Raw genomic sequence first — 12,444 nt, 5'->3', positions numbered from 1 at the left:
TTGAAGGGCAAAGGATAAACATTTCATTCCCGGAAGAGGCTTCCCAACTAAATGCTTCCTGGTTCTCTTAGGAAAGCTCTTCAGGGCAGTCACGACCTCCACCCTACCCCCCTTATCCCATGAGTGAAGGGGTTCAGAGTAGCTGTGTTCCCTGGGCTGAGATGGCACCTTGAGAAGGCTTCCTGTGGCCTCACCTGTGTCAAGGAGGCTGCCAAGCCAACCCATCCCGCAGATCTGCCTATCAGCTTCTTCACTGTGGATCTAGAGAAGTATTTAACCTTGAACCCTTGGTCAACCCAAACCTTCCTACTTCTCCCACTGACCTAAGAGTTTTCTGAGACTGCCTACTACCCCAGCAACCAGAAATCCAGACATTAATGATCAGTACCTCAGTGCTTCAAAGTCATAATCATTCAAAGCCTCCCTGAGCGAACCAGTGGTTCCCTCAAAATTTGTGTATGTGTGTATGTGTGCATGTAGCCACAGGCTGCCAGTGGTGTATCTAGGGTATTGCACCAGCCTTGGGCGCATGGCATCACTGAACAGTTTCTATTAACCCGGTACAGCCCAACATCCTTCCTCAAGAACAGTAACCTGTTAATTGAAAGAGTAATGAGCTTCACTTATATTTTTGAGCTGATATTATGGTAAAGTTATCTAAAGAGGGGTGTCAGATGTTTGGACAGGAGCGCAACTTCAGTGCTTGCCATAGGCACCATTTTCTGTAGATACGCTGGTCTTACCAGGTTAATAGAAACTGCTCAGTGCAATACCTGCCATATTCGTCGTACCCTAGTTATACGTCTGGAGTCTTAAGTCTTGTCCTTAGAAGTCTCAGCCACATGCTCCCATCTCTCCACCCAATAGGTCAGCTCAAGCCTCCCAGAACTTGGAGTCCAACCAAGATTCAAGCTCCAAAAGCTCCTAAGAGCCCCCTAAGTATTAGCCGCCTTATACTCCGCCGGTAGGAAAGCAGGATTATACCAGAAAAGTTATTTTAAGATCTGCTAGATAGGTAAAAAGAGTGATTTGAACCCTATGGGAACTTGGACTCTAAACCAAAAAGGATTGCATATCCCAGATTTTTATTATTAATTTCTTTGGGGTGTTTTGAATATTTTTATTCACTGGCAATACATACATGTTACACATCTTTCAGTTTGTTGTACTGTGGAGGCTTGTGTGTTGCTGTGATGCTGGAAGCTATGCCACTGGTATTCAGATACCAGCAGAGTCACACATGGCAGACAGGTTTCAGCTGAGCTTCCAGACTAAGACAGACTAGGAAGAAGGACACAGTGTCTACTTTTGAAAAGAATTAGCCAGTGAAAACCTTATGAATAGCAGTGGAACTTTGTCTGATACAGCGCCAGAAGATGAGCCCCTCGGGTCGGAAGGCACTCAAAAGACAATTGGGGAAGAGTTGCCTCCTCAAAGTAGAGTTGACTTTAATGGACATGGATGGAGTCAAGCTTTTAGGACCTTCATTTGCTGATGTGGCATGGCTCAAAATGAGAAGAAACAGCTTCAAATATCCATTAATAATCAGAACTTGGAATGTACGATGTATGAATCTAGGAAAATTAGAAATCATCAAAAATTAAAAGGAACCAATAAACATCAATATCCTAGGCATTAAAAAAAAAATTAGCGAGCTGAAATAGACTGGTCTTTGTCATCCTGAATTGGATAATCATATGGGTTTGGGGGATGGTCTACTATACTGGGAATAACAATTTAAAGAGGAATGGTGTTGCATCCATTTTCAAAAAGAACATTTTGAGATTGATCCTAAAGTACAATGCTGTCAGTGATAGGATAATATTCATATGCCTACAAGGAAGACTAGTTAATACAACTATTATTCAAATTTACACACCAACCACTAAGGCCGAAGATGAAGAAATTGAAGGTTTTTACCAACTTCTGCAGTCTGAAATTGATTGAACATGTAATCAGGATGCACTGATAATTACTGGTGATTGGAATTTGAAAGTTGGAAACAAAGAAGAAGGATCAGTAGCTGGAAAATATGGCCTTGGTGATAGATACAATGCCGAGATTGCATGATTGAATTTTGCAAGACTTTTTCATTGCCAATAGCTTTTTCCACCAACATAAACAATGACTAAACACATGGACCTCACCAGATGGAATACACAGGAATCAAATCAACTATATCTGTGGAAAGAGACGATGGAAAAGCTCAATATCATCAGTCAGAACAAGGCCAGGGGCTGACTTAAGATCAGACCATCAATTACTTATATGCAAGTTCAAGTTGAAACTGAAGAAAATCAGAGCAAGTCCACAAGATCCAAAACATGACCTTGACTATAGCCCACCTGAATTTATAACCACCTCAAGAATAGATGTAACATGTTGAACACTAATGATTGAAGACCAGATGAGTTGTGAAATGACATCAAGGACATCATACATGAAGAAAGCAAGAGATCATTAAAAAGAGAGGAGAGAAAGAAAAGACCTAAATGGATGTCAGGAGAGACTCTGAAACTTGGTCTTGAACTTTGAGTAGCTAAAGCAAAAGAAAAAAATTATGAAGTAAAAGAGCTGAACAGAAGATTTCAAAGGGCAGCTCAAAAAGACAAAGTATTATGATATGTGCAAAGACCTGAAGATAGAAAACCAAAAAGGGAAGAACTCGCTCAGCATTTATCAGGCTGAAAGAACTGAAGAAAAACCTCAAGCCTTGAGTTTCAATACGGAAGGATTCTATGGGGAAAATATTAAACGATGTAGGAAGCATCAAAAGAAGATGGAAGGACTATACAGAGTCACTATACCAAAAAGAACTGGTCGACATTCAACCATTTCAGGAGGTAGCATATGATCAGGAACTGATGGTACTGAAGGAAGAAGTCCAAGCTGCACTGAAGGCATTGGTGAAAAACAAGGCTCCAGGAATTGACCAAATACCAACTGAGATGCTTCAACAATCACATGCATCACTGGAAGTGCTCGCTCACCTATGTCAAGAAATTTGGAAGACAGCCACCTGGCCAACCGACTGGAAAAGATCCATCCGTATTTATGCCTATTCCCAAGAAAGGTGACCCAGCCGCATAAGAAAATTATCCAACAATATCATTAATATCACATGCAAGCAAAACTTTGCTGAAGAGTATTCAAAAGTGGCTGCAGCAGTATATCGACAGAAGACTGCCAGAAATTCAAGTCAGATTTAGAAGAGGACGTGAAACCAGGGGTATCATTGCTGATGTCAGATGGATCCTGGCTGAAAGCAGAGAATATCAGAAAGATGTTTACCTGTGTTTTATCGACTATGCTAAGGCATTCGAGTGTGTGGACCATAACAAATTATGGATTGCATTGTGTAGAATAGGAATTCCAGAACACTTAATTGTGCTCATGAGGAATCTGTACATTGATCAAGAGTCATTCAAACAGAAACAAGGGAATACTGCACAGTTTAAAGACAGGAAAAGTGTGTGTCAGGGTGTACCATTTTACCATACCTATTCAATCTGTATGCTGAGCAAATAATCCGAGAAGCTGGACTACATAAAGAAGAACAGGGCATCAGGATTGGAAGAAGACTCATTAACAACCTGCATTGTGCAGATGACCCAACTTTGCTTGCTGAAAGTGAAGAGAACTTGAAGCACCTACTGATGAAGATCAAAGACTACAGTCTTCAGTATGGATTGCACCTCAACATAAAGAAAGCAAAAATCCTTACAACTGGACCAATGAGCAATACCGTGATAAACAGAGAAAAGATTGAAGTTGTCAAGGATTTCATTTTACTTGGATCCACAATCAACATGCATGGAAGCAGCAGTCAAGAAATCAAAAGACACATTGCATTGGGTAAATCTGCTGCAAAGGACCACTTTAAAGTGTCGCAAAGCAAAGATGTCACTTTGAGGACTAAGTGCGCCTGACCCAAGCCATGGTATTTTCAATCGCCTCATATACATACAAAAGTTGGACAGTGAATAAGGAAGACCGAAGAAGAATTGATGCCTTTGAATTGTGGTGTTGGCAAAGAATATTGAATATACCATGGACTGCCAAAAGAACAAACAAATCTGTCTTGGAAGAAGTACAATCAGAATGCTCCTTAGAAACAAAGATAATGAGATTATATCTCACATACTTTGGACATGTAATTAGGAGGGATCAGTCACTGCAGAAGGACATCATGCTTGGTAAAGTGGAGGGTCATCGAGAAAGAGGAAGACCCTCAGTAAGACTGATTGACACAGTGGCTGCAACAATTGTTAGGATAGTGCAGGACTGGGCAGTGTTTCATTGTTCTGTTGTGCATAGTATCCCTCTGAGTCAAAATCAACTTGACAGCACCTAACAACAACAGCAGTACATGTTAAGCTTAAGAAATATAGATAAGCAATTACATTAATTCATGAGCCCATCCTTAGATAAACACTTCTAACACTGGATTTTTTATTTCTGTGCATCTATTGACCTATTTCAGAAGCCCTGGTGGAGAAGTGGTTAAGTGCTCAGCTGCCAACCATAAAGTTTGTCAGTTCGAATCCACTAGCCGCTCTGTAGGAGAAAGGTGTGGCAGTCAGCTTCGGTAAAGATTACAGCCTTGGAAACCCCATGGGGCAGTTCTACCCCACTGTGAATCAGAATTGACTGGGCGCAACGGATTTGGGTTTTTTGTTTGTTTGTTTCATTAGTATGAGTTAAATGAAATCATTACACTGAACAGACTTTTTGTAACTTCTGTCATTTAATAGTAATCATAAGTACATTTAATGGTTAAAGGATAAATTTCACAAAAAAAGTTAAATTCATAACTCCCCTGGAGCAATAAAATGAGCACATCCTTGCTTCTAAGGAGCCTTCTGATTGTACTTCTTCCAAGACAGATTTGTTTCTTCTTTTGGCAGTCCATGGTATATTCACTATTTTTTGCCAACACCACAATTCAAAGGTGTCAATTCTTCTTCAGTCTTCCTCATTCATCATTCCACTTTCCCGTGTGTATGAGAGGATTGAAAACACCATGGCTTGGGTCAGGTGCACCTTAGTCTTCAAGGTGACATCTTTGCTTTTCAACATTTTAATGAGGCCTTTTGCCTCAGATTTGCTCGATGCAATGCATCTTTTGATTTCCTGATAGCTACTTCCATGGGTGTTGACTGTGGATCTAAGTAAAATGAAATCTTTGACAAGTTCAGTCTTTTCTCCATTTATCATGATGTTGGTTATTGGTCCAGTTGTGAGGATCTTTGTTTGCTTTATGTTGAGGTGTAATTCATAGTGAAGGCTGTGGTCTTTGATCTTCATCAATAAGCGCTTCAAGTCCTCTTCACTTTCAGCAAGCAAGGTTGTGTCGTCCCTAACGCAAGTTGTTAATGAGTCTTCTTCCAATCCTGATGCCCCGTTCTTCTTCATAGAGTCCAACTTTTTGGAGTATTTGCTCAGCGTACAGATTGAATAGGTATGATGAAATGGTACACCCTGACACACACCATTCCTGACTTTAAACCATGCAATATCTCCTTGTTTTCTTCAAACGACTGCCTCTTGATCTATGTACAGGTTCCTCATGGGCACAATGAAGTGTTCTGGAATTTCCATTCTTTCCAGTGTTACCGATATGATCCATACAGTTGAATGCCTTTCCATACCCAATAATGACACGTTGTTAAGATAGATCAAAGATTTAAAATCTGAGGTCCATAGCCCCTTAGACGAATTTATTAAATTATATGCAAAATTGTATGTCTATGGGCAATTCTCTGGGGAGAAGGCACAGAGCTACCCAGATTCTCTGCAGTAGAAAGGTTAAGAGCCACAGGAGTAGATACTCAATTTTCAAAGAGGCTTCTTAAACCAAAATATACATTTTTCTCTTCCACCTGACTAAATCTCATTTAGCACCAGGTTCCCCAAAAACTGCTTTGGAAATCTACCAATAATTTTCCAGGGGTCGGACTATTGTAAAGGGGCTCTGGTGGTGCAGTGGTTAAAGCTCTGGGCTGCTAACTGAGAGGTCGGTGGTTCAAACCCATCAGTCACTCCGCGTGAGAAAGATGTGGCAGTCTGCTTCCATAAAAATTTACAGCCTTGGAAACCCTATGGGGCAGTTCCACTCTGTCCTATAGGGTCACTATGAGTCGGAATTGACTCGAGGGAAGTGGGTTTTTTGTTTGTTTGTTTGGGGTATTGTAAAGGTCGCTGAATGGATAGAGCCTTCCATAACCTAAGCAGGAGTTGGTAACCTGAACTGGCCTGTGAATATCTGAGAGTGTGCACTTTCTCTGCTCTGTCCCCCCATTGACAAGAACACTCTGCACTGAATGTTCCAGAACCAGTTCACATGGGGGCTGCTTCACTGATTTCTGAAATAGACAGCAATGTAGCCCCACTGCCATTCAACCAGTCAAGTTTGTTCCCCAAAAAAGTCACTTCTTCGATCTAACACTGACATCTAAAGACTCCAGCTGGTTGTGTTGATACCTCCAGCCCAACTCTGCAATACTGTCTGTGACATCCTTACCAGCTTTACGTTTCATGCCAGAGAAAGGTTGAAACTCGCCGCTATGGGATGCTTGACGTAGAACAGCCTCAGCAATCATTTAATTTTTCCCTTTGCTTTTAAAAATGAGGAAACTAAGGCTCAAGGAGGAGTAAAGGGCTTACTTATTCAAAATAAAAGGTAGAAATGTGACTCAAACTCAGGCCTTTGGGGTCCAAATCCGGACGTATTTCCAAATCAATAGATGGTCTCACAAAAATATAAGCGCCTCAGGAGTCTCTAAGTCATCTTTGCTCAGGGACCACATCAATTTTCTCCATATTCTTTCAGTTTTAATATATGCATTGTGAAAGTGAGCATGTATAAAAATGTGCATCGTTAGCCATGATAATTAAATCCTTGGCTCATCTATATGTACATTCCACTATAATAACACATGTTATGGATTGAATTTTGTCCCTCAAAATACATGTTGTAAATCTTAATCCCTATACCTATCGTTATAAGCCCATTTTGGGGAACAGGTTTTCTTTGTTATGTTAATGAGGCAGTATTAGTGTAGGGTATGCCTTGAGTCAATCTTTTTTGAGATATAAAAGGAGTAGATTAACTAAATAGGGATGGAGGGGGAAGAGAGATACCACGCCACACCAAGAAACCAAGGAACAAGTAACTTTCCACAGCCAACAGAAAGAGAAATCTTCTCCTAGAGCCGGCATGCTGAATTCAGACTTCTAGCCTCCTACACTGTGAGAAAATAAATTTCTGTTTGTTAAAGCCACCCACTTGTGGTATTTCTGTTAGGGCAGTGTTGGATAACTAAGACAGCATGTATCACTTCCTTGGGTAACTATCTCTTTATTGGTCCATATCCTTCAACACCTGTACGAGATTGTAAATTCCCGGATAACAGGGATTATTTTGTTTGCATCTGCTTTCTAAATATCTGGAAACCCTGGTGGCATAGCAGTTAAGAGCTACAGCTGCTAACCAAAAGGTTGGCGGCTCGAATCCACCAGGTGCTCCTTGGAAACTCTGTGGGGCAGTTTTACTCTACCCTGTAGGGTCACTATGAGTTGAATCGACTCAATGGCAATGGGTTTTTTTCTCTAAATATCTAGCATAGCACCTGATATAAGTGTGACCCTGGATAAACGGCAGTTAGATCACTGACTGTACAAATGAGTCTTGTACCATCTATTCCAAACCCACTGCTGTCAAGTTAATTCCAACTCATAGCAACCCTATAGGACAAAGTAGAACTGCCCACAGCAGCAGACTACCACATCTTTCTCCTGTCGAGTAGCTGGTAGATTCAAATTACCAACTTTCCAGTTAGCAGCCAAGCTCTTAACCATCGTGTCACCAGGGCTCCTTCATACCATCTATAATGACAAATATCCATGTCATGTCTTAGTCTTGGAAGAAGCAAGATTCTGAGAAATTTTATGGCATATGCGAGAGTTCCCATAAATCATCAGAAGCATCACAATTCTGTGGGTACACTGTTTTGTTTGCTTTCTAATAAAATTAAAGCCTCATTATATGTACACCGAGAAAGCAGGGTGTCTGAAATCAAATACTTTAACATGTTCCAAATTTTAAGCATAAGATCAGGTCTACTTTCAGAATTAACTCAGTTGTTCATTAGTCCTCTATGTATCTATAACTTAGGTCACTCACCTGTACATGTGAAGATTGTTGAAACGTCTAATACTTTTTCACATACGTATTTACTGTAATAAAAAAAAAAATCTTCTATGTATTTAGAACCTGTGTGTTCCAGTCAAAGAAACACCCATCTGGTAACCAAGAACAATTTCATAATAACTCAAATCCTTCACCAGTGTTTCTCGAAAACCATGAAGTGGAGCTAAACACGTGATCCAGAACCACCCTTGTTAGAATCCCCTTTCCTCTCCTAGCCACTTCCCTCATACTCTGCAGTCACTTCCCCACCTCCTTCTACACACTGTTGGGACACATCTGGATCAAAATGGTGGAGTAACACAACAAATTCATCTCCTCACCAACCCAAAACCCATAAAATATTAATTTAGCATACCACTTACTGTAGAATCAATTCTGACTCATGGTGACCCCACGTGTGTGAGGGTAGAACTGTGCTCCACAAGGTTTTCAATGGCTGACTTTTCAGAAGTAGCTTACCAGGCATTTCTTCCAAGAAGCCTCTGCGTGAACTCAAACTTCCAACCTTTCAGTTAGCAGCCAAAGACATTAACAGTTTGTACCACCCAGGTACTCTTAAGAAGGCATGGTCCCTCAATAATAAAGAAAGTAAGAGATGAAACACAAACAGAGAAGAGATTTCAACATAATTCTACAAGATGGAGAGCCCATGGAGAGAAGAAGGGTAACTACTGGGTGGGACAGAAAAAGTCCCAGCCCAGAATATTGCATTTCTGGATATCAGCCTGTCTTGCAGAAACGTGGAGAGGCTCGGGATTCAGAAATGCCTGTGGAAGTCAAATGAGGGGCTGGACTTGGGGGATTAATAGAAGTCCATATGGAACAGGTACACGCACTGCCACTCTTCTCCTGGAACCCCACCTCACAGGCACACGTGGAAGCACAGACACATATTCCCCCCAGACAAAGAATCAGATAACTTCTCCTTAGAGAGAGTAAAGGTTTCAAGGAAAATAATCCTGTGTCCTGGCATTTTAGGGGTCCAGGATAATGGCCAGCATCTCCTGGCCTCCCTGAGGCAGAGCCTACCATTTAAGAAGCCCCTCCTATGAAATGCAAAAGGGTACAACCCCTCTGAACAGTTCAATTTAGCAATAGGTAGCCAAAGGACATATGCATTTGTTCTCTGACCAGTAAGACCACTTCCATGAATCTATCCAAAAGACACACTGAAAAAAATATGAAAAAGACATATGCAGAAGGCTAATTCATTGCAACTCTATTTGTAATAGCAAGAGCCTGGAAACAACCCAAACGTCATCCATAGGAATGAATTGAATAAACTATGATACATCAAAACACCAGAGAGTTCGGGAACTATAAAAAGAAATGAGGAAGATGTCTGTACACTGTTATGAGTTAGTCTCCATGATATATCCATCAAGATAAAAAAAAAAACCAAGTACAGGACAATGTTTAGAGTATGCACACACTGGGTTGCCATGAGTCGGAATTGACCTTTAGTGGAAAAAAAAAAAGAAATTGCCTTCAAGTGGACTTGGACTCAATGCAGCTCCTCATGTGTCAGAGTAGAACTGTGCTCCATAGGGTTTTCGATGGCTGAGTTTTCAGAAGTTGGTCACCAGGTCTTTTTCCTAAGGGCCTCTGAGTGAACATGAATCTCCAAACTTTCGGTTAGCACCTGAGAGCACTAACTATTTGCACCATCAAGGGACTTCATCTTTACTGTGAGAAGGGGGGAACTGAATATATAAACATTGTTTAAAATATTTTTTAAAATAAACAATGGAAGGATAGAACAAAACCAATCAAATAAAACACTCATAAGCACCACAATTAAAAGACAAATATTGGCAGACTGGATAAAAAAGCAAGGTCCAACTATATGTTCTTTACAAGAAACACACATTAAACATAAAGACAGTTGAAAGTAAAAGGGTGGTAAAAGACATGCCATACAAACACTAAGCATAAGAAAGCTGGTGGGACTATGATCAGCAGGGCTTCAAACCAGTTCATTTCCACTCAGGATATACTGAATCAGAATCTACCTTTTAACAAAAAATCCTGGTGATTCTTATGTATAATTTCATGGGAACTTGTTAGAAATGTAAATTCTCAGCAGGGAACTTGTTAGAGATGCAAATTCTCAGCAGCAGTTCGAACCTGAACAAACTGGTTTGAAGCCCTGATGATGATACCAGACAAGGTAAACTTCAAGAAAAAGAATACAACTAGAGATCAAGAAGAGCATTTCATTATAATAAAGATATCAATTCATCAATAAAACATAGCAATCTTAGCTGTGGATGCGCCTAATAACAAAGTTCCCAGCTACATGAACCAAAAATTGACAGGACTGATTTTCAGTACAATTTTCTAGGACTTCAGCTGGTAAGCCCCTCATTCATCATTTCCAATATGCAGCTGGAATCGACTGGTGGCTGCTCTGAACATATCCTCCCCTCCCTCCCCCAAAGCCTTCCAATGCTGTTGAACAGCCAATTCTTAATCACATTTGCAAGGAAATTCTAGGAACTTCAGGAGCCTGACTTGTCATGTCAGAGCTCCAGGGCATTTCCTCCACATGGCACTTTGGTCAGGGTTACTAAACTTGATGAGCTTTTAAAGGCCCTACTGGGTATCACTCACCAGGAAAACTGTAGAGGCTCCAAAATACAAAAAGGCAACTCAAAAATCAATATCAGTACCTGTGTAAATGTCTACAAAATGTAACGCTAGGCAGCTGGTCCACTGCAACTCATCTCAGCTCTTACACAATTCCTTATGAATTATATTTATACTATGGCACTTGGGTACATTTAATGTGCTTTATTGGAAGATATAGCCTCTAAAATTGGAAAGGCCTATGGTCTTCTGCCACTACCTGTCAGTTTGTCGTCCTGTGGTGGCTTGCATGTTGCTGTAATGCTGAAAGCTACGCCACCGGTATTTCAAATACCAGCAGGGTTACGCATGGCTGGACAGGTTTCAGTGGAGCTTCCAGGTTGAGACAGTCTAGGAAGAAAGATCTAAAAAACTACTTCCTAAAAATTAGCCAATGAAAACCCTATGGATCACAACAGAATATTGTTCGACACAGTGCTAGAAGATGAGCCCCATAGGTTGGAGGCACTACAAAATGGCAGCAGCAATGGACTCACATGAGCCAAAGATCATGAAGATGGTCCAGGACCTAGCAACATTTCCTTATGTTGTACATAGGGTCACCATGAGTCGGAGCCGACACGGCTGTAACTAACAACAACAACATGGCCATCAGGAGTCTTATATGGTCCTGCACAGTTCCCAAGATGGGCCTGCAGATTAGGATGCCTTTTGGGAACCTCACAGGGTGAGGATTAAATGAAATAATAGAAATTAAAGTCTTTAAAAGAAGAAAAAGTAACTGCACATATAGAGTTTTTTAGGTGATCTGAAATCTGTTTCCCTCTTGTAATTCTTTTACCCTCTCCTTTTTCAACATCAGAGCATGAGTCACGCTTCCCTAGAACCACTTCTATTCCCAACTCCTACTCCTGTTTCTTCCACTAACCCACGCCCATGCTAAATCTGCAGTAGTGTCTGGTTGGTATCAGGGTAGAAGTAGCTTCATAAAATGATTCGAGAAGTGTTTCCTGCTCTTCTATTTTCTGGAAGTGATTGTGTAAAATTAGTGTTGATTCTTCTTTAAATGTTTGATAAAATTCTCAAGCAAAACTATCTGGGCCTAAAAATTTTGGAGGGTGGGGGGAGCTTCTAAATTACTGATTCAATTTATTCATGGTTATAGGACTAATCAGATTGTCTGTTTCATCTTGGTTGAGTTTTGGTAAGTACCGAGTTTTGAGGAATTGGTTTACTTCTTTTAAGTTATAAAACTTAAGAGTGTAAAGTTGTTCATTTTGTTTTTGTTGTGTGCTGTTGAGTCAATTCCAACTCATAGCAACCTTTTAAGACAGAGTAGAACTGCCCCATAGGGTTTCTTAGGCTGAAATCTTTATGGGAGCAGTCGCCAGGTCTGTTCTCCCATTCAGTGGCTGGTGGCTTAGAATTGCTGACTTTTCAGTTAGCAGCCAAGTGTTTAATCGTTGTACCATCAGGGCTCCTTAAAGTTGTTCATAGTATTCTTTTATTTTGTTTTTAATAAAAGATCTGAAGTATCTGTAGTGATAGTCCCTATTTCATTTCTGATATTGGTAATCTGTGTCTTTTCTCCTTTTGTTTTTATTAGTCATGATAGAGATTTATCAATTTTACAGATTTCTTTT

The 12,444-nt window shown here is 40.5% G+C and overlaps 1 non-coding gene across 1 annotated transcript; it reads right to left on the bottom strand.

Annotated features, from left to right (window-relative positions):
* Nucleotides 1–6,755: 6,755 nt before the first annotated feature.
* LOC111751643 (U6 spliceosomal RNA) lies at nt 6,756–6,858 on the bottom strand. The gene has a single exon (XR_002786764.1). It is a non-coding gene; the product is annotated as a U6 spliceosomal RNA (small nuclear RNA).
* Between the last annotated feature and the right edge of the window lie 5,586 nt (nt 6,859–12,444).

Source organism: Loxodonta africana, chromosome 13, assembly GCF_030014295.1.
Source record: "Loxodonta africana isolate mLoxAfr1 chromosome 13, mLoxAfr1.hap2, whole genome shotgun sequence".
NCBI lineage: Eukaryota > Metazoa > Chordata > Mammalia > Proboscidea > Elephantidae > Loxodonta > Loxodonta africana.
Note: the sequence above shows the minus strand (reverse complement) of the source record. Positions and strands in the feature narration are given on the sequence as shown.